This window comes from Cupressus sempervirens, chromosome 6, assembly GCF_028749045.1.
Source record: "Cupressus sempervirens isolate cs-2001-9-10 chromosome 6, ASM2874904v1, whole genome shotgun sequence".
NCBI lineage: Eukaryota > Viridiplantae > Streptophyta > Pinopsida > Cupressales > Cupressaceae > Cupressus > Cupressus sempervirens.
The window spans coordinates 140,827,483-140,852,510 of record NC_143123.1 but is presented as its reverse complement, the minus strand read 5'-3'; the positions used below and the strand labels follow the sequence as shown (position 1 = coordinate 140,852,510).

General features: G+C 34.9%; 1 pseudogene; it reads right to left on the bottom strand.

Moving 5' to 3' along the window:
- Window positions 1-706: 706 nt before the first annotated feature.
- The window catches only part of LOC149551622 (AP-1 complex subunit mu-2-like), a 34,606-nt pseudogene continuing 10,284 nt past the window's right edge, over window positions 707-25,028 (bottom strand).

Genomic DNA, 25,028 nt, shown 5'->3' with positions numbered 1-25,028 from the left:
ACCTAAAATTATCATACAAATACTTCTATTAAATTTATATCACTTTCCACATATCAAACAAATAGTAAATTACAACCAACATTAAAATTCATCTATAAACAAAACCTGAGTCATGGAAAAAGGAATTAAAATAATTTTATATACTTACTACAAAGGTTGCAATGCATTCCAACTGAGACATCGGTTCACTTTGACATTTGAGAGTCTTCTTATAATAAATAGCCTAATTGTACACTTTCTCTACCTACATGAAATAATTAGAATATGTTATCTTTTAAGCAGTTGTTCAGATCATAATATGATATCACAATACATATATTTAGAGAAGGGGGAGAGAAAGTTATTGGTTGACCTCAATTCTGATGATCAATGGCTGAAATAATCGACTGTAACTAATCTCTATATCCTCCCACCCAGTGCTGAAGCAAAGTTCATTCCAAAGATTTTTTTTCCCTTAGAGAGTAAATTAGGTGAGATCGAGAAATTGCGGTTGAAAGCAATCAGAATATATAAAAGAAAGAATGATAAACACAACAAAACCAAATTTGTGATGGGTTTTTAACAAGACATAGCTGTTAGGCGGATACTCAAATAACATCCTTCTACTTGATCCTTCATTTAGAAACTAAAAACAACTTAATAAGCCATCAGAATGATCAAATACCACATTCTCTCTTGTTTACAACATTTCTCAGTTATCACTAGTCTAGATCATTCTTAGTTCATATTCACCTGCCGTTGTAATGTACCTCACCCATGGCACTAGTTGATATCCACTCTTTTCAATGATTTTTAGATACCTAACCTGCAGTGAAGAATTGCAACAAAAGAAAGTTGTTATAAAGTAGTAGCCTAAATCTAAATGAACAAAATGTAAATTCTCACCCATTTATTCAATGCATCAATTTACTTGTGGAGCTAAATATTTAAAAAGCATAATGATTTTCACTGAGGCCAATATAATTATAAGCAATGAGCTTGTTCTCATCAAAAATATAGAAGTGAACACACAAAAGGGTCCAACACTGTGATGAATTTTATGGAGTTAGTCCAAAATGACCTGAAATGACTCAAATTTCAGATAATTTATAAATCATGGTAATGAGCTAATGATATTTGCAAAAGAAATAATCTACATTTGTAAACTAAAGTTAAGAAATGGCTTGAATTCCTAATAGAGTAAAATATGGTATCTCATATTTGACACGAATAGGCACCCGCTTTTCGGGGTTTCTTCTTCAACAGTTATGCTAGAAAGGCTAAATTCAGCCCTCAATATGCATTCACAAATCAAAACCCACATAATAAGTCAATCAAGAAACTAAAACATTAGGGTCCAGAACCACGGTACTATTAACCATCTTTGAACAAGAAAACCAATGAAAGCTGCAAGATACCTTTCCACCAAGAAATGATTTTATTTTCCAAAGCAAAGCATCCCTCTCTGGGGAGTATGCAGAAGTACCCATTGATGTGTGTACATGAGGTGTAGATGCGTCAACTGGTATTGGCAATTCAATTTCAACATTTTTTGCCATACTACAAAGTTAAAGAAAACCATGAGACAAATTAGCAAATACACAAAAATATCAGTCGTACTTAAACCATTCCCTGAAGCTAACATGTTAGAAAGATCTATCTAAACAGTAGATAAATCAGATCTAAAATATGCATACATAAGCTAGAGAGATAATTTGAAACCTGCGATCTTTGTATTGGTTGCGTGCTCTCACCAAATAATCTAGCTAGCTTCTTGAATGCTTTTCTACTTGAGCTTCAACCCATATCAATGGCTTTACCTGCAAAGTAATAAAAACATATGCTATGAAACCTACTTTAGAAGGATATCCTTCATAATAGAACTTCAAAGATTTGACAACAACTGCATTCTCTTGAATATATGAACCAACCTGTGTGCTAAGTCTATAGTTCATAAGATCAAAAGTCCCATCATGAGGTATGAAGGATATAGTTCTATCATTTTCAAAATGAGCAAGACAAACACACCTGACAGAAGAAATAGAAATTAACATATGCCTTTTCAAGGGAAAAAAAAGACCAAGTACAACATCAAAGGAATTTGCAAGCACTTTAATATAAGATAAAATTGATAGTTTAAGGAATTGAGTAAGAAAATGAGCTTGATTGCATACTGATGAAACTTGATGTCATCCAAATCAATTGCTTTATCCTTTGACGCTTTGCCTTGAGCTTCTAATAGCACCCTGCCATTGAGTCCAGGTTTGCATTTCGGCATTCTGCTAAAAAAAAGTGAATCAAAATACACTTGTCATTAACAGCTAGCTATGTAACATTTCAGCAGTCATGCTAAAAGTACATTATAAATAAATAAAAATTAGAAATAGCCACATTTTGCACAAAACAAGCTAAATTAACCATGAAACACAATCAATAATTCAATGCCAAATATTAAATCAAAATTTATAAAGGTTTAATACTTATGGCATATGTATAAAACAAAGAAATTATTAGTGGTCAAACTACTTCCAACACTCAATAATTATATAAAATGTCTAAAGATATATACATATCAGTATTTTATTCTTTTTTTGTAATTTTTCATACTATTTTATTTCCAAGATCGGCTATGGGGATCCAACTTCAGCCTTGATATGGCAAGGGCATGGGTGTCTTGACCAAATTATTCTAGATACATCTATTATAGACTCGAGGAAGGCCTACAAACTGTACAAATTGGACCTGGTCTGGGTATGGGACCCAGTGCAGCATAATCTAAACTTCAACATTTGGTCATTATAATTTGACTTTTAATCTGTCACTCTAAACTCTCTAAGAAATTGGACTCTGTTCAATCATCCACCACAGTTCATTACTCTTCTATATTTGTTTTATTCTTGCTAAAGCATGTAATCTGTTGAAATGCAAGTATCCAGCAACAAAGTTGGTTGTCTCGTGACCAAAAAATTGTTATTTATTAAATCTTAACAATGAATATGAACATAATAATTGTACTTATAAAAAGTTGGACAATTTGTACATTTTTTGTTTGATGGTAATTCATAATTCTACCACGTAAAAATAAATACAAGATGTTTATTATCTGAACTCGCATGCGCCAATCCCGTTCTCATAATATATGTCTATTCATTTAGTTGTGTATAAGCATACATGGGCCTTTTAGCTTAGAAAATGGGGTTTGTCCTATTTCAAGGCGTTCCACAAGTAGGGTACATATTTAAGAAAATAGGTGTGCAGTAACATTATAATGTTCTCCATGAACCTAGCTGGAGTTTACAGTGTTTCAACTTAGCAGAGATTATGGGAAATGGTTCCATGTTTCCTCTCTATAGTCTATTAGTTTTATTTCTAAAAGAACTCAATAATAAGATTATGCATGGGGTAGGAAAAAAATACCTCAAGTACACTCTCATCTTCAGTGCTCCAACCACATCAGATCGCACTATTTTCCCATTGCTACTCACAAGAATATTTACACTTTCTACTACATCCAAAAAGACCTTTAATAAAAAATTAAAAGCACAAAATTAGTTAAATATCAATTTCCATAGTTAAGCAAAGCACAAAGTTAAATCTGGATTAGCCTTCAACCTCATTTTTTTTGTATTGTATTCCTTCACTTCGCTAGGAAACTGTATTTGTAACAGCCACTGGAGGTCACTGAGTAACTTCCATCCTGTAATCATCCATTTTGATGAATTCACTAAGAATCTTTGCCTCTGTATATTGAGGGTACCCGAAATCCATTATTTCATCTAGTAGTTCATACTGCACAATGGGAAATAAAAGTGGTGAAATGATATACACATATTTTAAATTTTAAGTTCATGATAAAATATTCTCAAATAGTTCATTACAAGGAATTTTGAACCCTCAACCCTCTGTGGCTTAGATTAAAAATAGATGTGTACAGTCACAACAATGACAAAATTGTCTCTCAAAGACTCTTCTTCTAGCTCTTCAAAATAGTGCTTGAATACCTGCAGAAATAGCACACATGACAATCTAAAACTGAATCTAAAGTTGACATGTGAATCAGTTATTGCAACACACTAATCATAGCAGAAAACAAAGGGGAACATTAACAACTCTTGATTACTATAATAACACCTAAATATGCATGCAATAGCTACAAATAAAAGAATTATATGCATACACTAGAATCCCTAGCTCTACAAGTTCAGTAAGTTCCCTAAATGTAGTGTTCCATTTAATAATTGAAAATAGAGCCTTGGACAAGAAATAAATTGTGAATGAGAAGTGTAGATTGTTGAACTTACATCCACAAGTCGATGTAAAAATAATAGTAAGCTAGCTACATTAGAGTTTTGTCTTGATGCTCCCATAAGGTAGATATTGTTATGTTGAATGAACATGTAAGTCACCCCATTGTCATAGAGTACTAGATTTTGTAACATGGGATCACCCTGTCCATGTAATTCCATCAGAAAACTTGTCAAAACACATATGCTGAAACCATCCTCATACATGGTCAATTCAGCCTTATAAGAGACAACATATAAGAAAGGGCAGTAAATTTTAATGAATATATTCATACGAGACGATGTAATTTAATTGACATCGGCCACCTAAACATCTTTAACTTTTAAGTAATTTGCATACCTCTATGTAAATATTCCATATCTGAGAAGCTTCTTTGTACAACATTGCAATTTTTAACTTCATGATGCGCATAGCACAAATGAGTCAACAGAAAGTATAGTTTCTTGTTTTCTTTCCATAGTTTTAAAAGAGTTCTTATCAATAGATCCATGTAAGAATTTTATTCCTCTAAAAATGGTTTTATTACCAATTTTAAAGAAAGTGGACACAAACTAACTAAAGAATCTTCAAATCAAGGACATGAAGTTACATTGATGCAGAGCCTTCTAATATCCCCTTAAGGAACCCTATTTAACTCGAGGATTCAACAATGTCTTGGAATCCACTCAAGGAACTAGAGTTCAACTCAAGGATCAATAAGAAGTCCCTGACTTAGTAGATCTCTTCCACACACCATACCCATGAATTCACTTCCTACCTCGTTACCACAATCTCTTATTGGATCAATTTCCTTCTAGGTCACCTAGTGTACCTAGCACCTCCATCATACCAAAATCCAACTTTGGCATCTCTCACTGACCCTAACACCTTAGACCATCTTATCATGGCCTATCTACCATGATTCAACTCTTCACCAGCTTCCAACAACCCATCTTTCACCATTTCCTACTTTAGCCCTTCTAGGCTTGTCTAGTAGCCCTATTCTGCAACAAATTTGATGGGGACACAACCTAAGAACAAAATGGACACAACAGAAAAGGGAAATTGTATTAACTAAAAAATAAGCTAGTACATTCAATACAGAGAAAATAAACTTCAAAACATGCCCTAAGGGCTTACAATAGCATAAATCTGGAGATAATTTCTCCTTTCAGTACCTCCTCTCAAACTCCACTTCGAACTGCCTTTTACAATGCCAGAAATCTCCTTAAATAGACCCTAGAGGGTTAAGGACTAGGAGTACATTCTAGAAAGTGCTAGTAGGCATCCACCGACCAAATAGAAGGTTCCAGAAGCTACGTTCAAAGTTGGCACAAATCTAGAAGAATCCAGAAACGGTCACCGAACTTCCAGGAGGCATAACTTTTGAACCATAGCTCCGATTGACGAACCATTTACATTTTTGGAAAGCTCTCAAAGTGCTCTATAGCCCTATAGACCAACTTTTCTTGTCCCCCATTTTTTTGGCCCTTTTCAAGGTCATTTAATGCCCTAACCTGACTTTGAAGCATTCTTAGGAGGTCTCCACAACTTGAAAAATTGCAATAACTCTCAAACTGTGGGGCCTTTTGACTTGATTCTTTTTCTAGAATGCTATAAATTAAAATTACATTCATATAGCCAATTTACACATCCTAGTTCACCAAAATGATGGCTCAATTACATACTCCTATTTTTTTGGGATTTACACAAACACTGATAGTGGAACTGTGAGAGTTGGAACCTTTATTTGACCCAAATGGGTACCCAAAAATGAAAACACATGAAATAGAAACTAAGTCTAAGTATATTTTTTGGGTGACACAGGATTGCCCTTATACCTCTGGATGCTCCTGCATTAGACACCCAGGGTAGATTGAAAAGTGACCCTGTCACTTTATGAATGGTAGAGGAAATCCCAAATGGGAAACCTTAGTTGCTGAAATCCAAGTTGAGTCCTCGATCGGCCGTCCTTTCCACTTCACCAAATACTCTTCATACTGCCTATTTCTTATACTCCTACCCACATGATGATCTAGAATGTCTTCTATCTCCTTCTTAGAAGTAGGAATTGGACATGGCTCTAACACTGGCTTGTCATCTGCACCATCATCATGATACTCTGTTAAATCTGCAATGTTGAAAATGGGAGAAATGTGAATACCATCTAGCAGCTCCACCTCATATGCATTTCCTGAGTCACGTTTCTTCAAAATTTTGCAAGGGCCAAATTTCTTCATTTTTAGCTTGTTGTAAGTATCGACTGGAAATCTTTCTTTTTGTAAGTGCACCATGACTAGATCCCCTACTTGGAATTCCTTGTCTTCTCCTTTGATCAGCCCTAGCTTTATACTCTTGATTCATCTTGGTAATGTGTGCCTGAACCTCCTCATGTAGATGCTTGATATGTTCAGAAAATTACTTAGCTTCAACACTTGTCCTCTCCCCTTGTTCTATCTTCCTCAGCTCTGGTGTAGTCCTTGGGCTACTCCCATATACAATTTGGAATGGTGATTTTCCAGTACTCCTATTTACAGAGTTATTATAAGCAAATTCTACCTATGGTAGAATCAACTCCCATCCCTTGGGCTTATCCCCAACTAAACATCTCAAAAAATTTCCCAGACTTCTGTTTACCACTTCTGTTTGGCCGTTAGTCTGCGGGTGATGTGTGGAACTAAATTTTAGGTCTGTTCTCAACTTCTTCCACAATGTCCTCTAGAAATACCCCACAAATTTAGTATCTCTATCAGAAACTATACTCCTTGGGAGATCATGTAGTCTGACCACCTCTCTGAAGAACAAGTCTGCAATATGGACAACATCATGAGTTTTGTGGCATGGAATGAAATGTGCCATTTTGGAGAACCTATCAACCACCACAAATATTGAGTCATTACCCCTTTGTGTCCTCGGCAATCCAAGAATAAAATCCATACTTATGTCCTCCCATGGCTTTGATGGAATAGGTAATGGCTGATATAGTCCAGTATTGTAGCTAAATCCCTTAGCAACTTGACAAACTTGACAACTCTATACAAAAATTTTCACATCCTGTGACATTTGAGGCCAAAAATAATGTTCTCAAAGAATGGAAATGGTCTTATCTCGACCAAAATGTCCTGCCATCACTCCACTGTGTTTCTCCTTAATCAAATTTTCCCTCATGGAACTCCTTGGAATGCACAATTGACTACCCTTGAACAACATGCCATCTTGAATCAAATAGTCTAACCACTTGGTTCTATCTATAACAACAGGCTCTTTACAAGCTTTCCATGCTTCAGAAAAATCAAGATCCTCAGGGTACAAATTCTTGAGTTCATCAAACCCAACTACTTCAACCTACATTATTGTAAGCAACAACTGTCTCCTACTTAGTGCATCTACAACCTTGTTAGATTTTCCACTTCTATGCTTCAACACAAATGTATAGCTTTGCAAGAACTCTACCCACTTCATATGCCTCTGATTCAATTTACCTTGGCTATTTAGGTATTGTAATGCCTGATGATCAGTATACAAAACAAATTCCTTTGGCAATAAATAATGCCTCCATTTCTTTAAGGTCTAAACTATTGCATAGAACTCTTGATCATAAACATAATACTTCTTCTTTGCATCATTCAATTTTTCACTAAAATATGCAATAGGCTTACCTTCTTGGCTTAATATAGCCCCAATAGCACTGCCACTAGCATCACAATCCACCTGGAACACTTTTCTAAAATCTGGAAGTGCCAACATAGGCTATTCTGTCACCTTCTTCTTCAGCAATTCAAAACTTCTCGCAGTTGCTGCAGTCCATTTGAACTCTTTTCTATCCCCTCTTATTGTATCAGCTAGGGGTGCACATATGCCACTAAAATTCTTAATAAACTTCTTGTAAAAACTAACTAGACCATGAAATGATCTTACTTCAGTAGCAGACCTTGGAGTAGGCCATTCCAAGATGGCTTTTACCTCCTCCGGATCCATTTTGAGACCTTCAGGTGATATAACAAACCCCAAATAGACTAACTCCCTTTTTGCAAAGATACACTTCTTCAGATTAATTAATAGTTTGTCTTCCCTTAGCCTTTCAAGGACACTACGAATATGCAATAAATGTTCTTCCAAAGTCTTGCTGAAAATTAAAATATCATCCAAATAAACAATAACAAATTTTTCCAAGAACTTCTTAGGTACCTCATTCATGAGCCGCATGAAGGTGCTTGGGGCGTTCGTCAATCTAAAGGGCATGACTAACCACTCATAAAGACCCTCCTTGGTCTTGAAGGCTGTTTTCCACTCATCTCCTTCTCGAATCCATAGCTGGTGATAACCACTCTTTAGATCTATCTTTGTGAAGTACTGAGCTCCACTCAGGTAGTCCATAAGATCATCCATCCTTGGCAAAGGAAACTGGTACTTGATGGTTATCCTATTTATAGCTTGAGAATCTGTACACATCCTCCACTCTCCATCCTTCTTTGGTGTGAGTACTGCAGGTACTGCACATGGACTCAGGCTCTCTTGAATCAAGCCCTTCCTCAATAGCTCCTGAACCTGTCTATTTAGCTCCTCTATTTCAGTAGGGGTCATCCTGTGAGCAGCCTTGTTAAGCAAACTAGCTCCTAGAATCAGATCTATCTGATGACTAATTTGCCTTACTAGTGGCAATCCATCTAGAACATTATCAGAGATAATATCTCCAAACTCTCCTAGTAAATCTGAAACTTCAAGTGGTATTTCACTACTACCTTCTTTATCTTTCCTAGGAATCAAAGCATAACACATATGCTGATGTTTCATGCCATCTAAAAACTTCCTTCCATCAATAAGACAAATCCTAGCACTACTACATACCTTTTCACCTTCCTTTTTCATGGGCTTCAATTTGTGGCGAACTCCATCCTTTGTCAGAGAGTATGTGTTTGCATGTCCATCATGTACTACATGTCTATCAAACTTCCATGGTCTACCCAACAATAGATGGCAAACATCCATTAGAGTAACATCATAGAGAACTTCATCATGGTAACTCCCAATTTTGAATTTCACTAAACATTGTTCACTTACCAGGACCTTATGATCATCTTTTACCCAAGAAATCTGATAGGGCTGGGGATTTTTCTCCCTCTTGAGCTTCAGCTTAGAGACCATCTCTTATGATACCAAGTTATCAGTGCTACCACCATCAATGATTACATCACAACATTTATCCTCACACTTGCATCTTGTATGAAACAAACTCCTTTGTTGTCCTAGTTCAATCTCAACACTTAGTAGGACTCTTTCATTTGCCAAGGTCTCTCCTCTTTCTGCATTCTCTGAATGTGATGATTTTGCATCTTCATCCACATGAGCAACCCTAGCTTTGCCCTCAACTCTCCTATCTATCCTTCCTTTTCGATGGGGGCATTCAAAGGCACGATGACCTTCTTCATTACAATGGAAATAGGTACCACAAAAGCCTCCTCTTCCTTGTCCATGTCCTCTAGCTCTTCCTCTTTGATTTCCAAAGTCTTGGTCACAGGAGCAGTTGAAACCCTCATTCCTTTGGTTCCTTCTAGTACCCTCATAGTCCACAGGAATGAACTGCTTCTTCAATTTGTCCACCATGCGATCCCATCTTGTGATCTTCTCCTTTCCTCTTCTGTTTCTTTCCAATTGAACCTCTTGCCACCATATTTTGGCATGGCCTTTCAATTTTTCCTTTTCAAACTTAACCCTATCTAGGTCCCTGATATCCTCATACTCAAAGTATTCTTCCAGTTCATTGATCCAATCGATCAACTCATATGGTTTCAGATTTACTGAAAATACACCCACTTCAATTGTAGGTCTTTTCCCAAACTTAGTAATGGCCCTAAAAAGCCTTTGCTCTGCATGATTCAGAACTTCCCCATCAAATTCCTCTTCTGGTCCAATTTCGTCTTCTTCATTGTCATCTTCACTTTCATCACCTACGACCACAATTTTTCCTCTACGGAGCTCCTCTTGCAATGCCTGTACCTGCCTTTGGAGGGCTCTAACCTCCTTTGGATTAATAGCTCTGGCCCTTCTGCCACACACTCTTCGTGGAGGCATCTTCTAACTTGAACCCACAACCACACAGTCGTGGTGCAAACTGCCTCACAATAGGCGCTCTGTCTACACACTCAGGAAAACCAGCTCTGATACCACTTGATGGGGACACAACCCAGGAATAGAATGGACACAACAGAAAAGGGAAATTGTATTAACTGAAAAATAAGCTAGTACATTCAGTACAGAGAAATAAACTTCAAAACATGCCCTAAGGGCTTACAATAGCATAAATGTGGAGATAATTTCTCCTTTCAATACCTCCTCTCAAACTCCACTCTGAAATGCCTTTTACAATGCCAGAAATCTCCTTAAATAGACCCTAGAGGGTTAAGGACTCAGATTACATTCTAGAAAGTGCTAGTAGGCATCCACAGACCAAATAGAAGGTTCCAGAAGCTGCGTTAGAAGTTGGCACAAATCTAGAAGAATCTAGAAATGGTCATCGAACTTTCAGGAGGCATAATTTTTGAACCATAGCTCCGATTGACAAACTGTTTACATTTTTAGAAAGCTCTCGAAGTGCTCTATAGCCCTATGTACAAGCTTCACTCATCCCCCATTTTTTGGCCCTTTTTGAGGTCATTTAATGCCCCTAACCTAACTTTGAAGCATTCTTAGGAGGTCTCCACAGCTCAAAAAACTGTAATAACTCTCAAACCGTGGGGCCTCTTGACCTGATTCTTTTTCTAGAATGCTCTAAATTATAATTACATTCATCTAGCCAATTTACACCTCCTAGTTCACCAAAATGATGGCTCAATTACATACTCGTATTTTTTTGAGATTTACACGAACACTGATAGTGGAACTGTGAGAGTTGGAAACTTTATTTGACCCAAATGGGTACCCAAAAATGAAAACACATGAAATAGAAACTAAGTCTAAGTATATTTTTTGGGTGACACAGGATTGCCCTTATACCTCTGGATGCTCCTGCATCAAAATTGCACTTTTCTCTGTAACTCCCCAAACAACCTAGTGACTTAGTCACCTTTTCAAATAGCTTTATGGTTTTCTTCAAACCTTGCAAATATCAATTTCTCAACCTATGACTGTTGCACCTTTCTATGGCTATCACTACAACAATTAGGACTAATTAGCCCTTGCCTAACAAAGCAACTATGCTTTGCGCACACACCCAACTCTAAAAACCTTGAAATAGTCTTAAGGCATCTAATAAATGATAGGATTCCACAATTTTTTTGACCCTCCATGCATTTCTAGACACCTTTTAATCAAACCCTCCCTTTAAGGGTTTCTAGCCTAGGGCTTCCTAGAAAAGACCCTAAATCAACTCATAAAGCCTTTCTATTGGCTCAAACACCTTTAAACATACTCCCTAAAATGTTTTCAACACACATTTATCCATTCCAACCTCCATTTGCTCATATTCACCATGTGGTAACTTGCAAATCTTCACTGTTTGGTACAACAGTCACCCTATTCTTCTTTTCTTTGTCCACTATCACCTGCATCCTCCTACATTAAAATCACAAAAACAACATATTCATACACTTAAGTGCCTCTCCCACAAGTTACAGTCCATTCATAGAAAGTGGGAGAGGCTTGTCTCCATTAATGACTACAAAACTGTGACAATCAGTCACATTCCCTGTGACAACAAAGATTTCAAAGATAATTATTTTTTTAAAAATAACTTACAAAGTCCTTTCCAAGAGTTAACAAATCATGACAATATTTTCAAGGAGAAAAAATAATAAATCTTAAATATAAAGAACTTTATTGGATTACCAAGTCGAATCTTGCAATTAGGAAACTGTCATTGTGATAGTGAATAGTAGATTTCTTTGATTAATTTATTTTCTTGTTACATACACCTCTCTTCAACTTCTGCCCTTGTGTCTTATAAAGAAATTTCTTTTCTAAACATTTTCCCATCTAACTAACTCATAAAACTGAACTAAAGCCCCCTTGGATGCCAACTGCTCTTCTAACTGTCTTATGATAGCAAATAGACATTTTTTATAACTTTTTTAACATCATTACCTTTGATATCTTTTGTGACCTTTTCTTGGCTAAAGACTTATGAAAACTATAATGTCATTCCTAAATTACTCTAAAATACCTTTTAAAACCCTCTTCACACACCTATAACCTTAACTAACCCCATTCAAGCCTAAGTTGGCTTATGTTGCCAATGTTGGCAATTTTACAAGATCTTGCACTTTGATTGCATTTTACATCATTTAGGGGCTTTAATAGCCTATTACATCATGTAAACACTACCATCCACCCATAACTCTTCCTAGGACACCCTAGGACTTCAAATGACCCCTTACATCATATTGACTTCCTATTTGTGCCAATTTGCCTATTCTTGGCAATACCTTACATTTTTTCAACTTTGTGAAATTTATTACATTTAATAGCTTTAATAGCCATGATTCATCATCAAATAACTCAATAGGTCTCCATTAGGCATTGATTTCCCTTGTACCTTCATTATTGCCTACATAGCTCCTAGTGTACCCTATAGTTTCATTTTCTCTTGGGTTCCCCTGCACCATACATGGATTCAAATGAAGGATCGGTAAAATATGGACAGGAAATTGACAAGTATTAATAGTGATACCTCCTTTACTGCTTAGTAATATCAAAAGTGAGGTTCACCACTAAGTATGTTGGTTAAGTGGTGGTGGTGATGGTGTAGGGGCCAACAAGGTTCAAATAGCCACTAGGCCATTGTCATTGTAGGCTTGTGCCAATTTGCTCTTAGGCTTGAGCCTTAACTTTGTTAATTGTGGATGAGGTCCCCCATTTGTGGCCTCACCAATCCATAGCTCCAGGTCAAAAGAATTTTTCTTGGGGCTGGAGTGTGTGTTGTGTTGTGTTAGTATCACTAATATGATCAAATCCTAATTCCCTTTGCTTAAAATAACCTCTTCCAAGCAGCAACATATTCAAATAACACAATCCCAAGATAGTGCTGATCAAGGGTTTCCCTAGTTAATTATGATAATCGTATCATTGGTGATAATACAATCCCAAGACAGTGCTGAGATCCAAGGATGCAATAAAAAAGCTACAAGTTTAGAACTTCATGACAGTTCAAAGCATGAAGCCTTACATGCATAGGACAACAGTCTAAACACAGGACAAAATAGAGAAATATTTAGTATCTTATTGAGCTTCACTTTGTTTTTAGAATAGTTTAATATTATCTACTAAACAGGGCCAACCACGTGAAGGTGGAAGCTCATTTGGCCCCACACCCCTCCCCCTAACATCACTCTACATTCCCCGTTAGCATCTAACATTCATTCATTCTTTCAACCATTAATAAAATGTAACATTCAATCAATATCACATGATAACATTCATTAACACATTAGATTAGTAAACATGCAACATTCATCAATATTTTGCATTAACACATAATTCATGAACATTCATTAGCACATAATTAAATTCATTGAGACATAAAATTTAGTAATAATCAATTAAGGTATGTAGATGACAATCATTTCTTTTTTTTCTTTCTATTTCTTTTTTCTATGTAAGGTCTAAGAGGAGCATCGGTGTCATCATCAATTCCCCCTCATTAGTTGTTCTTTTCTCTATTCTTGATGATCTCAAATTCCTATGCTCTTGCAAAGGGGGGTCCTCTGCAATAACAAATAAAAGAGTTAAATTAAAAATAATTTATTATAATTGTTACAAGTATTTAATTATTTTAAATAACATAACTATGGCCCTCTTTACCTGATCTGACCACATCATTTTGTCTGGACTCAACGTCAACATGCTCATGAACATCGGCCCCTCGATCCTCTACAGCTGCTATACAAAATGTTACATTAATCCACACACCAATTGCAATTACATATAAAAAAATTAATAGAAAATGTATACCTCCACCAATGGGATGCACATCATGTGAACCTTCAGCATTCACAAATTGTGTAGAAGGATAGTCAGGCTGTATTCCAACATCCTATGCATTGTTATCATTGCTTGCTTAAAACATATATACTCACTTTATATTGGAACTTAACATCAAATAGACTAATTGGTAAAGTATTCAATTTGAAATAAATTTCATTTAGCTTATTTACCTGTGGCTCAGATGCATCATTATTAGAACCTTCCACATTGATTTCAGCTTGTAGCCATTCAACCATGGCTCTATAGCCTTGTTGGAAGCCAATTATCTTATCCTCTTCTATGAGGCATCTCTTGAACTCTGAGCCCTACATTTTTGCATGGTATGGTGAATTTTACTTGCATTGTTTCATCAACCAATGGAGGCTAGTTAAAATATCAAAAGGAAATACAAAAGTTGCAAAAGTTGAGGATTAGGAGCATAGACAAGCTAGTCTATCCTAGCATTTCCCATCACAATATATAAAAAAATTGATACAATTTTTCATTTACTAATACTTACAACTTGTGCTTGAAGTTTCAAAAAACCACTAGAGCCAAGCTTGTGTGTCCCATGCTTTTCTAGTCTTACCTTTGTTGCCTTTGATGTGTTAGGCAATCTATGAAAAGTTTGAAATATGTTAGATAGCATAAATATAGAGGTTAATTAGTACATAATTACATTCTCAACAATATCTCATACCTTGGTGTACTCTCTACTAGTGTAATTGCATTTTTCTTGTCAGCTTTATACTTTCCATCCAAAATTGGAGCTTGCCACTTAGCCTCAGGAACATAGGGTGGACACTCGTACCTAGGATTATCCTGTAAATTTTTTCTGTACTGGTCCCTAATATACTTCAAACACAAACCAGATTTTTCAAGGAGCTTGTTTCTCTTGAATGCATGAGGTCCAAAGAGTTGGGTCATGCTCTATATAAGGTCATCCTTCAACTTTTTGTCTTGGTTATTCCACCTTTTAAGTAAAAAAAAAACATGTTAGACTCATAAATGAAGTGAAGCTACCTTTAATATAGTTCAAGAAATGGATGAAAAGGAAAACTATTCTAGCAATGACATGAAATCAAAATAGTGGTTTGGGGTTTTAGTTAGGATATGATGTTCCGCCAGGTACGCACAGTGGGCCTAAATATTCGCAAACACTCATCACCAAGTTTTTTCCAAAAAACATCATTCCCTACAAAATAATCATGGGTTCATTAGTCGATGAAGAGTGATCAAAAAATAAATTACTATTATATCACTATAGAATAATAACTTTAAAGTACTTGGAACTTTGGCTACTTTTAATGGAATGCCTTCATTGTTGCTGACAATCAATATGACATCCGTCACCGTTCCCATACTAGGAACATAGGAACATCCAAGAAATGATGTTGCAACTCCTATTGCAAAAAGTTTCATAAGTTTCATAAGTCTTTGTCACAAAGTATTAACACATAACACTTACACACATAACAAAAGAGAGAAAAAGAGGGATTTTTGTACCAGTAGATGGTGCAATAGTCGATGCCTGTAAGCTGTGTGTTGTCGACTCAGCAGTTCGAAAGAGATTTGTGGTTGTCCTAGATGGAGGCAATGTCATCATAGGATCTAAAGCTGAAGAATAAAATTGTTAGAGCATGCATAAATATAGAACGCATGGACTAGCATGGACAAGATTGTTAGAGCATTAGAAAAAAGGATTGTTTGAGCATGTATTGTTAATGATTATGATAATTCCTATATATATTCAGTGGAAAACACAAGTGGGGAATGGAACATGCGATCTACCTAAACCACCTGCAACACCCTCATCATGGGAATGGGGCTCAAAGTCATGCAAAAAAATTTGTAAAGACAACGCATCCATATTTTAATTAATGCCATGAAAGAGCATAACATAAAAACCATTATTGAACTCTTGTTATAATTAAAAATTTTATTAATACTTACTTTTAAGGTTTCAGAGGTGTGCAACAATTCAGATGCCCTATCTTTTATTTCTTAAGCAGTACGCTTAATGGTTTCCAAACGTATAATTTCTTTGCCAATTTTCTTTAGCAACCTTTTAATTGAACCGATCAGGTCATTGGTCTCTACTAAATCAATATAAAAAGGGTCCTCCTCAGGGGTGCGCTATTGAGGGACTACAGGTTCCTTTCCCTCCCTCCGACCACTGGCCCTCTATAAAAACAATAGTATTAGTATTATCAAAATTACTCCAAAACAATGAAGAAAACAACATTAAAAAAATAACATTTTGCTTCTATCTAGTTTGCACAATTACAATGAGTTTTACCTGCTCATGTGTAGATGAGCCAGGAACATTGCCAGCATCCCCTCTGGGTGGTTGCTCCATATTGTGCCCCTATGTCAAAGATCAAGTATAAAAATGTTAGCCAAAAATTTATTGACTAAATGGTATGTTGGAGCCATTGATTAGAAGTTGGTTTAATAGTATGTACCACCCCCATGATAGTAGCCTCGTTTGTATCTATGTGGTTCAAATTGTAATCAATAAGAAGCTCTTCCCCTACACGTATTGATTTTATCGCACAGATGAATACACAATTTCCCTTGCATGCCTCAAATATGCAATTGGGTTGCTTTATAGTTGACTTAGGTCATGTACTATTTATAAAACCCACAATATTCCCTATTTCTTTTGGCCTTTCATCAATATATATAGCCACACTTTTACTTTGGTTATTGTCTTGTTGTTGTATATAATTTTACCAGAGGGCATACCTACGCATACTTTTTTTATATTGAACAATATGCATCCAACTTTTGTAATCGTAACATGGTCCAACATACTCCATCAATTCATAAACTTTGTTGTAAGACACCTTTATGTCGTCCATAGAAAATAGGCCCAAACCATGTAATGATGATGGTGCTATGTGATATATCCTCTCGTTAACACAAAAATTAGTGTTTATTGGAGGAAGTTCCTTAGGTATCCAATGTTTCTGTAGATGTTGGTACCTCAAGGGCACCTCCATGTCACCTTCCACTCATCATCATAAGAACATGACCCCCCTTGATCAAGGAAAAATTTCATTCATTTATTCAATTTCCTTCTAGTCCTTTGATCTCTAGTTAATCTCCCTATTCTAGATAAACTGTACATCCCACTTTCCTCTTCTATTCCTATATTTCCCTCACTCAAGGAAGACACTTCTGACAAATACCTATTTGCTGGTACCTGCAAATGGTAGAGATCTTAGAAGACATCAATCTTACTATTGATAAGTGTATTAAATAGACTATCTATAAGGAGTATTGACTTATACCTATTGATCCATGAGACTATGCGGGATGCTCCTGAAAGGGGTTTAGTTTCCTGCAAATGTAATTAAATTATCATGAGCATAATCACATCATAATCATAATCACATCCATCATAAGCATCACATAAAAATTAAAAACATTTAAAGGTACACAATGTAACACTTAAATCAGGCTCACATTATAAGCCTACTAGGGAAGTAGGCGTAGTGAAGGGCTAAGCACTTATATTATGTTTTCCCTATGAATTTTATTCTAGGTACGACTCCATTTTATAGATATTTAATGAATTCCCTTTTCTAAACTAAACACTTACAAATGCTTTTGACCTGAAAGAAAATAAGGCTCAATACATTCATGCATCAATATGTGTTTTAAATAGTTTTATTTAATTAATTTAGATTAATAGTTAATTTAGATTAGCAGTATTCTATTTCTAGTTGAAACTTGTAGCTTTTAAAAAGATAATGAATAAATTATGTAACCATATAAGACAAATATATTTCTATCAAGAAATGAATATTAAATAGATTAAGGATTGATGACATACCTCTAAATTTCATCATCATCCTCATCCTCATCATCATCATCATCATCATCATCATCATCATCATCCTCGTCATCATCATCATCGTCATCATCATCATCATCTTCACCATCATCATCGTCATCGTCATCATCGTCGTCATCATCATCAACATCATCATCATCAACATCAGCATCATCTTCATCATCATCATCAGTGGCAACATCTATATCATCTTCTACTTCTTCGGTATCTTCTTCTTCCATCGCATTATACTTTATTGGCCTTCCTCTCAGTTCATGTCTAACAACAAATGACCAACTTGGTTTATGTGGAACCTCTGAGTAAAATACCTACTCACATTGGCTTGGAACAACATAGGGTTCATCCCCAAATGGCTCAAATGACCTTGTATTAACCATTGTAAATCCATTATCATGTTCAATAACAGTTCTATCAAGATCATTTGGATTAAGTCGTAGCCTGTACCATTTGACAATGAAGAGTACTAATTTGAAGGAACTAAAGTCACACTCAAGTATATCATCCAAAATGCCATAGTATCAATTTTAAGACTCTCGAGGATGTAAGTCATTTCTAGATGAAATATTAGTCACTTGAAAGACTGCAATTATTCTTGAATCACAAGTTTTCTTCGTGTCATCCAACACTTTGATGCAAAATTTTTGACCATTACAAAACATAGCCTTGTGGTGTTTAACTTGCAATAATATGTGAAACATGTCAAAATTATTGTATCATGAGTTGATAAACATATGGGTGATTAATAAATTTGTACGTACCTGGAAATATCTTAAACCACGTGCTAAATCTATTTCCCTTTGCGTAACATTGGAATCTCCATTACGATGAGCTTCTTTAACCAATGAAGATACACCTTCCCATGTTAATGTCTGACTAGAATGTTGACATCGTTCAATCCATACTATCATCCAATCAAAATTTGTTTGCAATATACAAATGTAGTGCATCCCACTCTCGAGCACCTGTACCAAAAAAAATAGACAACTTACAACTGATTTATTTTGAAGATTAAGAAATAATTTATTACAATAACATCTTATAATTTATTGCCTCTCACTTTCCTCAATGTACCTTTCCCCATCAAGTGCTCCCCTTCTAATTTTTTAAAAGGCTTGAGATCCCAAATGCGATCTACACAGATATTTGATGCAAACTTAAGAAGATATTCAGTAATGTACACCATAGTCTGGTATACCATATATCCCTCTACCATAGAACCCTCAGGATGTGCTCTTTGTCGAACCAAAGCCTTCAAATATTTGAAGTGCCTCTCAACTATCCACATTGACCTAGTGTGTACAGGTCCACACAATTCAATCTCCTCAACTAGGTCTATGAGGTAGTGTTCCTGTGCATTGAAACATGTTGGAGGTAGACACTTTTTCATTTCACACAGTAAATGAGGAATTCTTCTCTTCCAATAGTTTATATCTTCTTTATGGATTTCTTTAGATGACAAACACCTACATTAAGAGATTCAAGTCACAAAAAATATATAGATACGAGCCTTTACAAAATAATATACAATAGATTACATAGCAAGAAAAATAAATCATGAATATAATAAATACATACAACAAATTGAATAGATATTACTGCTTACCTCATGTATTTTCCAAGATCGTATATCACTTGTTTGATGTTATTGTTGAAGGGCTCTGGGAGAGATAGAGGAAGTACATACTGCAATAATTATAAACCAATCATTTCATTGTTTTCTAACATAACATAATGAATAGTACATGTAGTTTATGAATATATTGTAAATACAGGAGAACATAACTTTCCTTGATGAAAGTATGCCAATCATGTGTTTTGAACCCTGGCCCAAATTCACTTTTTTTTGATATGAGATTGTTTATGTTCACAGCAAATCTTGTGGGAAATCAAATTTTTTGTATGACTTCTTTTATGGCATCACTTTTTTGCTCCATTAATAACCAAGGAAGGGCACTTATATTAATTTGATCTCTGTTGCTATTTGAGTGAATGAAATTCTTCAATGCATGATTGGATTCATGAATGTCATTACAAATTTTGACAATTTTTTCTTTGTCACGCCTTCCATCCAATATTTTCCACAATGTCTCTGTTATATTATTTCCAATATACATAGAATCAAACAAATGCACAATTTGTAAGTGCTCGTAGTAGGGAAACCTGCTAAATTGTCTGGGATAGCTTTTTAGTCCCTTTCAAAGGTTGTCAGTACTACCTTGACAACCTTCATGATCATTAATTACACAATTAGTAAACAAAATCACAATAGAAATATATAAATTACAAACATAAACCATTAGGTGAAATGACATTACCTCGATGATTAATTCTATTATATTCCAATTTCCATAGGTGAGGTGTCATTCTTCATGGCTTTGATGTAGTCTCTTCTTTCCCATTGAAAAGATGTTTTTTTGTACTTCAATACTTATGATTCCTGTGGAGGAAGTGTCTACACTCATCAAACACCTGCTTTCCTAAACTTTTTGAATGATGAGATTTCATCTTTGGACCACAAACTGGACATGCAAATTTTCCCTTTGTTTGAAGACCTACAAGATAATGATATAATTGGATTATTAAATATGTTGATTTTTATAATTAGAATTATCGTGTGCAACTTGAATTCACTCTAACATACCACAAAAATGTGTTAACCCTGGGGCATTTTGTATTGTCCATGCAAGTATTGCATGGAATTGAAATTGTCTTTGTCCTATTGGTCTAGACACGTCATACATAGTGATACCATTCCATAACTCCACCAACTCGTCGATAAGAGGCTCAATATATACATTCATATCTTTAACTTGATATTTACCTACTTGAATGAATAGTAACATTACATAATTATTGTGACCATTTTACTGCAAGATTTGTAAGTACATGTAAATTAATAACTATCAAATAATAAGATACTTGGAACAATCATTGCCAACATAATGTGCTCCCTCTTTATTGACATCCACGGAGGAATGTTATTGTTAATAACAAAAATAGGCCACACCGAGTAAACAAATCTCATCTCTCCAAATGGATTGACACCGTCTGCTGCCAATAAAAGCCTGAGATTACAAGGTTCTTCTTTGAAGTGTTGCCACTTTTGCTCTATGTGCATAAATGCCGAACCATCCACAGGGATTCAAATAATGTCATCTTGACTTCTATTGCATGCATGATAATCCATAAATTGAGCCAAGCTGCTACACTTGAATAATTGTCGCATCCATGGAATAATGGGGATGTAACGAAGAATCTTTTAAGGCACCTTTTTTGTTAGTCGATCTGTTTGATATCTGCTCGTATGACATAAGAGGCATTGTGTTGCAAATTCATGTTCTTTATAATATATAATATGATCATTGGGACAAGCATGTATTGCTTGATACTCCATTCCAATATCTTTCATAATAGAAAATAATTCTCGATATGAGCAAGGTAGAATATTTGATGATGGTAACAAAAACTCGCCTATCAATCTATAAACAAAAAATAGGGGTTGTTAATATAAAAAATATTAGTGGTACATTATTCACCCCTTGTTAACTATAAATACATATATGACATACCTTAACATACGTGACATTGTTATGTTGGATAAACCATTCATAACCTTCAAGTTCAACAACAACAATACAACATAGAGAAGAGTTGTTTGGGAGTCTTTTTATAGGGGCTCATATGCCTTCTCAAGTAGAGGTACATCGAGGCTATCATCATCATCATGATCAGATATGCTTGGACTAAATGTGTCATGGATCAATGCATTTATACCATCATCTTCAATTGTGTTTTCTGGCGCATGATCATCATCTTCCATGGAATCATTATCTTCACCTTAGATATTTGCACCTCCATGTTCCTCCACTTCAAAAACCATATTCTTCAGATTGTTGTGGTTCATATCATGTACTTTCTTGGGGAGATCAACCTATATAAAATTGATTAACATAAATAAACCATGATCATCAACTCATCATCAAGTGATTTCATATGTATATAAATTGTTAAAATGATATAATGAACAACTTACCAGTGGATGATAGTCATGCCCCCCTTCAATGTGACCATTCTCCCTACAATGTCTCTTAACTGTTTTGATTAGCAGTCTTCTATAGTTTAAGCCCTTACAAATTTTTCAAGGACAATAACATTTTCCATCACCTTTTCTTTTCAAGTTAGACCACAATCTAGCAATTGTCTCCTTTTTTTTTTCTTCACTTATATTATCTGACATGATCGGTCTTTATAGGAAGCAAAAATCGGGCCATGAAAACTTCGGCCTACAACTTTCACAAACTAAGAAAAACTGTCAAAAGTACACAAATCTTCTTAGACCTAGCTAAATACTTTAATATTTTAAAAATACTTTCTTTGACTTTATTCCTAAGGCATTTAACCCAATCACCTTTTATAACATTCAATCAATTGCTCTAGGCAAATTTGTGGATAAGATTATTTGTAAAACTTTGACCAACTGCCTGAAGGTCTTATTTCAAGAGAACTTACAACATTAAGCCACTAAAATCAATTTCAAAACATATAAGCTAAAGGTCTAGTTAAAATATATATTAGATTAAAAAATATACAATTTTCATACCCAAGCACGCGGCTATAACTCGTGCAATGGCCTTCTTACTTAGTTGTAGAAGCTCTCCAACAATCAAATTATACAAACTACAAGGCCTAACAGCAATTTCAAAACATATAAGCTACAAGTCTAGTTAAAATATACATTAGATTAAAAAATATACAATTTTCATACTCGAGCGCGCGGCTATAACTCATGCAATGGCCTTCTTGCTTAGTTGTAGAAGCTCTCCAACAATCAAATTATACAAGCTACAAGGCATAACAACAATTTCAAAACATATAAGCTACAAGGCAAGACATATTACATGACATTGAAAAAGGGAAAAAATTTACAAGCTTTAGCAAGGCATATTAAACGACATCATAGTGCTAGAGAGATCACAATTATATGAGTCAAACATAGTCATGAAAAAGCACATAAAATAATTATTATATGCAATTAAAAGATATAAAGTTACATAGGGACATCCATAGGGCATATTGAAGAAATGAAATGGTCATATAGATTTCATATGGGATTTTGAAGATGATAGTGTTCTAAGGCAAAAAATCCATTCATATAACCATAATGACATTAAATGTTTAAGCATGGACATTCATCAAATACCAAAATAGAACAGAAATAAATCATTAGCAATAGTATTTTCTTGAAAGTTTCTAGAGCCTTTTCAAAAAATCCATTTTGTTCTTTTAACTCTTAAATCATTTGCTTTCATTTCTATGATGATACAATAGCAAGCAATTTTATTCAAAATTAGATTCAACAAACCTTAGCAGTGTAAATAGCCATCTCCTCTAAACTGAACTCTAGACACGAGGGGGTATTCACATACTCTTCCCCTAAAGGTATCCTAAAGAACAAAAGCCACTATTCTTGAGTTTGTGAATTGCACCTCGAGATGAATGAAGCTTAAAAGGAATGAAAATTGTTTTCATACATTTAAATCAGGATGTAATATTTATTCATAAGCATATACCTTGCAAGCACTTATAATTGTTGTTATATGTGTTGTAGGAAAAGAAGAAGTTTCAAGATAAGTTTACATTGTTGTTATATGTGTTGCACGAAAAGAAGATATATGTGTTGCATGAAAAGAAGAACTTTACATTGCTTTAACTTGCCATTAATGAGTATCATCTAAGACTTTTAGCAAAATTTTCCCAAAAATTTTTATCAATTTTGCCTCTCCATAATTATACTTATTAAATAAAACAAACCACACAATTATCGTTTTGTACAGGAGAGTTATGTTCATATGTTAAGAGACAATTCATTTTTTGTTATGAAAATCTAGGGATGCCAAATTCTCTCAAATTTTTTATATTCAATTTTGTTCTAATTTTATTACAGTTAATTTCAATGTAAATTAAGGTTATGCATTTTCTGAAGAATGATATTGAATGGTCTGTCACAGGTATGTGCTTCATCACTTGGTGAGATTTATGCTAAGGCTCAATTAGATGAGAGAGCCATGATTGAAGAGGGCTGAATTTTTGTAGCTGTTGATATGCCAACCATTTGTCCAAGTGCTACTAAGGAACATGGTGAAGTAGAGAAACTAGAGTCTTCAAAAAAAACAAAGGAAACAAATGAACCACTTGAGGAAGATGGATGCCAGTTAGGTAAGGTTGATTCTAGTGAAAAAAGACTTGAAAATTTTGAAACTCCTATGCAACAAGATATAACTGAAGAGGTTGAAATGCACTTGGTGGAAAAGTAGGAATCTCCAACCATAGTTCAATCATCAATTGAGATCCTGTCTCAGAGTGATGATATTGTGAAGTAGCAAGAAGAAGGGTTGCTAATTGTGGAGTTGGTTGTTGGAGCTGATGCTAATGCTTTCACTTCTAAAGAACCCAAGTCTCAAGGGGTACATTTTGGTGTCGATGTTCAGAATGAAAAAAATGTGACAGATAACATTGATATTCAATGGAACAGTGATATTCAATGTAACAATGATATCAACAGTGCTTTAAGATAGTACACATCTCTTAGATAGTGAGATATCAATAAAAGATAGTGATTCTCAATAGATGTCACTGCTATGACAAGCAAGGTCTTTTATATTACAGAGATCTTGAAGATGATAAGAGCAGTTAGGAGCAGCATTATGAAGAGTCATGACAAAAGGAAAGAAACTAAGAAATGAAGACAATATCAAGGGCACTAATGAAAACAACAAAAGAATGTGATAGCTATTAGAGAAGATATGAAGCAGATCAAATACATTTTTACACAAATGTTTCCAGTATAGGAGTTCTTATAACAATTTTCTATTTTTATTAACTTTCATTATATAAATGAAGATCTATCTAGGTTGCATTGCTTGCAAAAAAAATCTTTATGATTCTG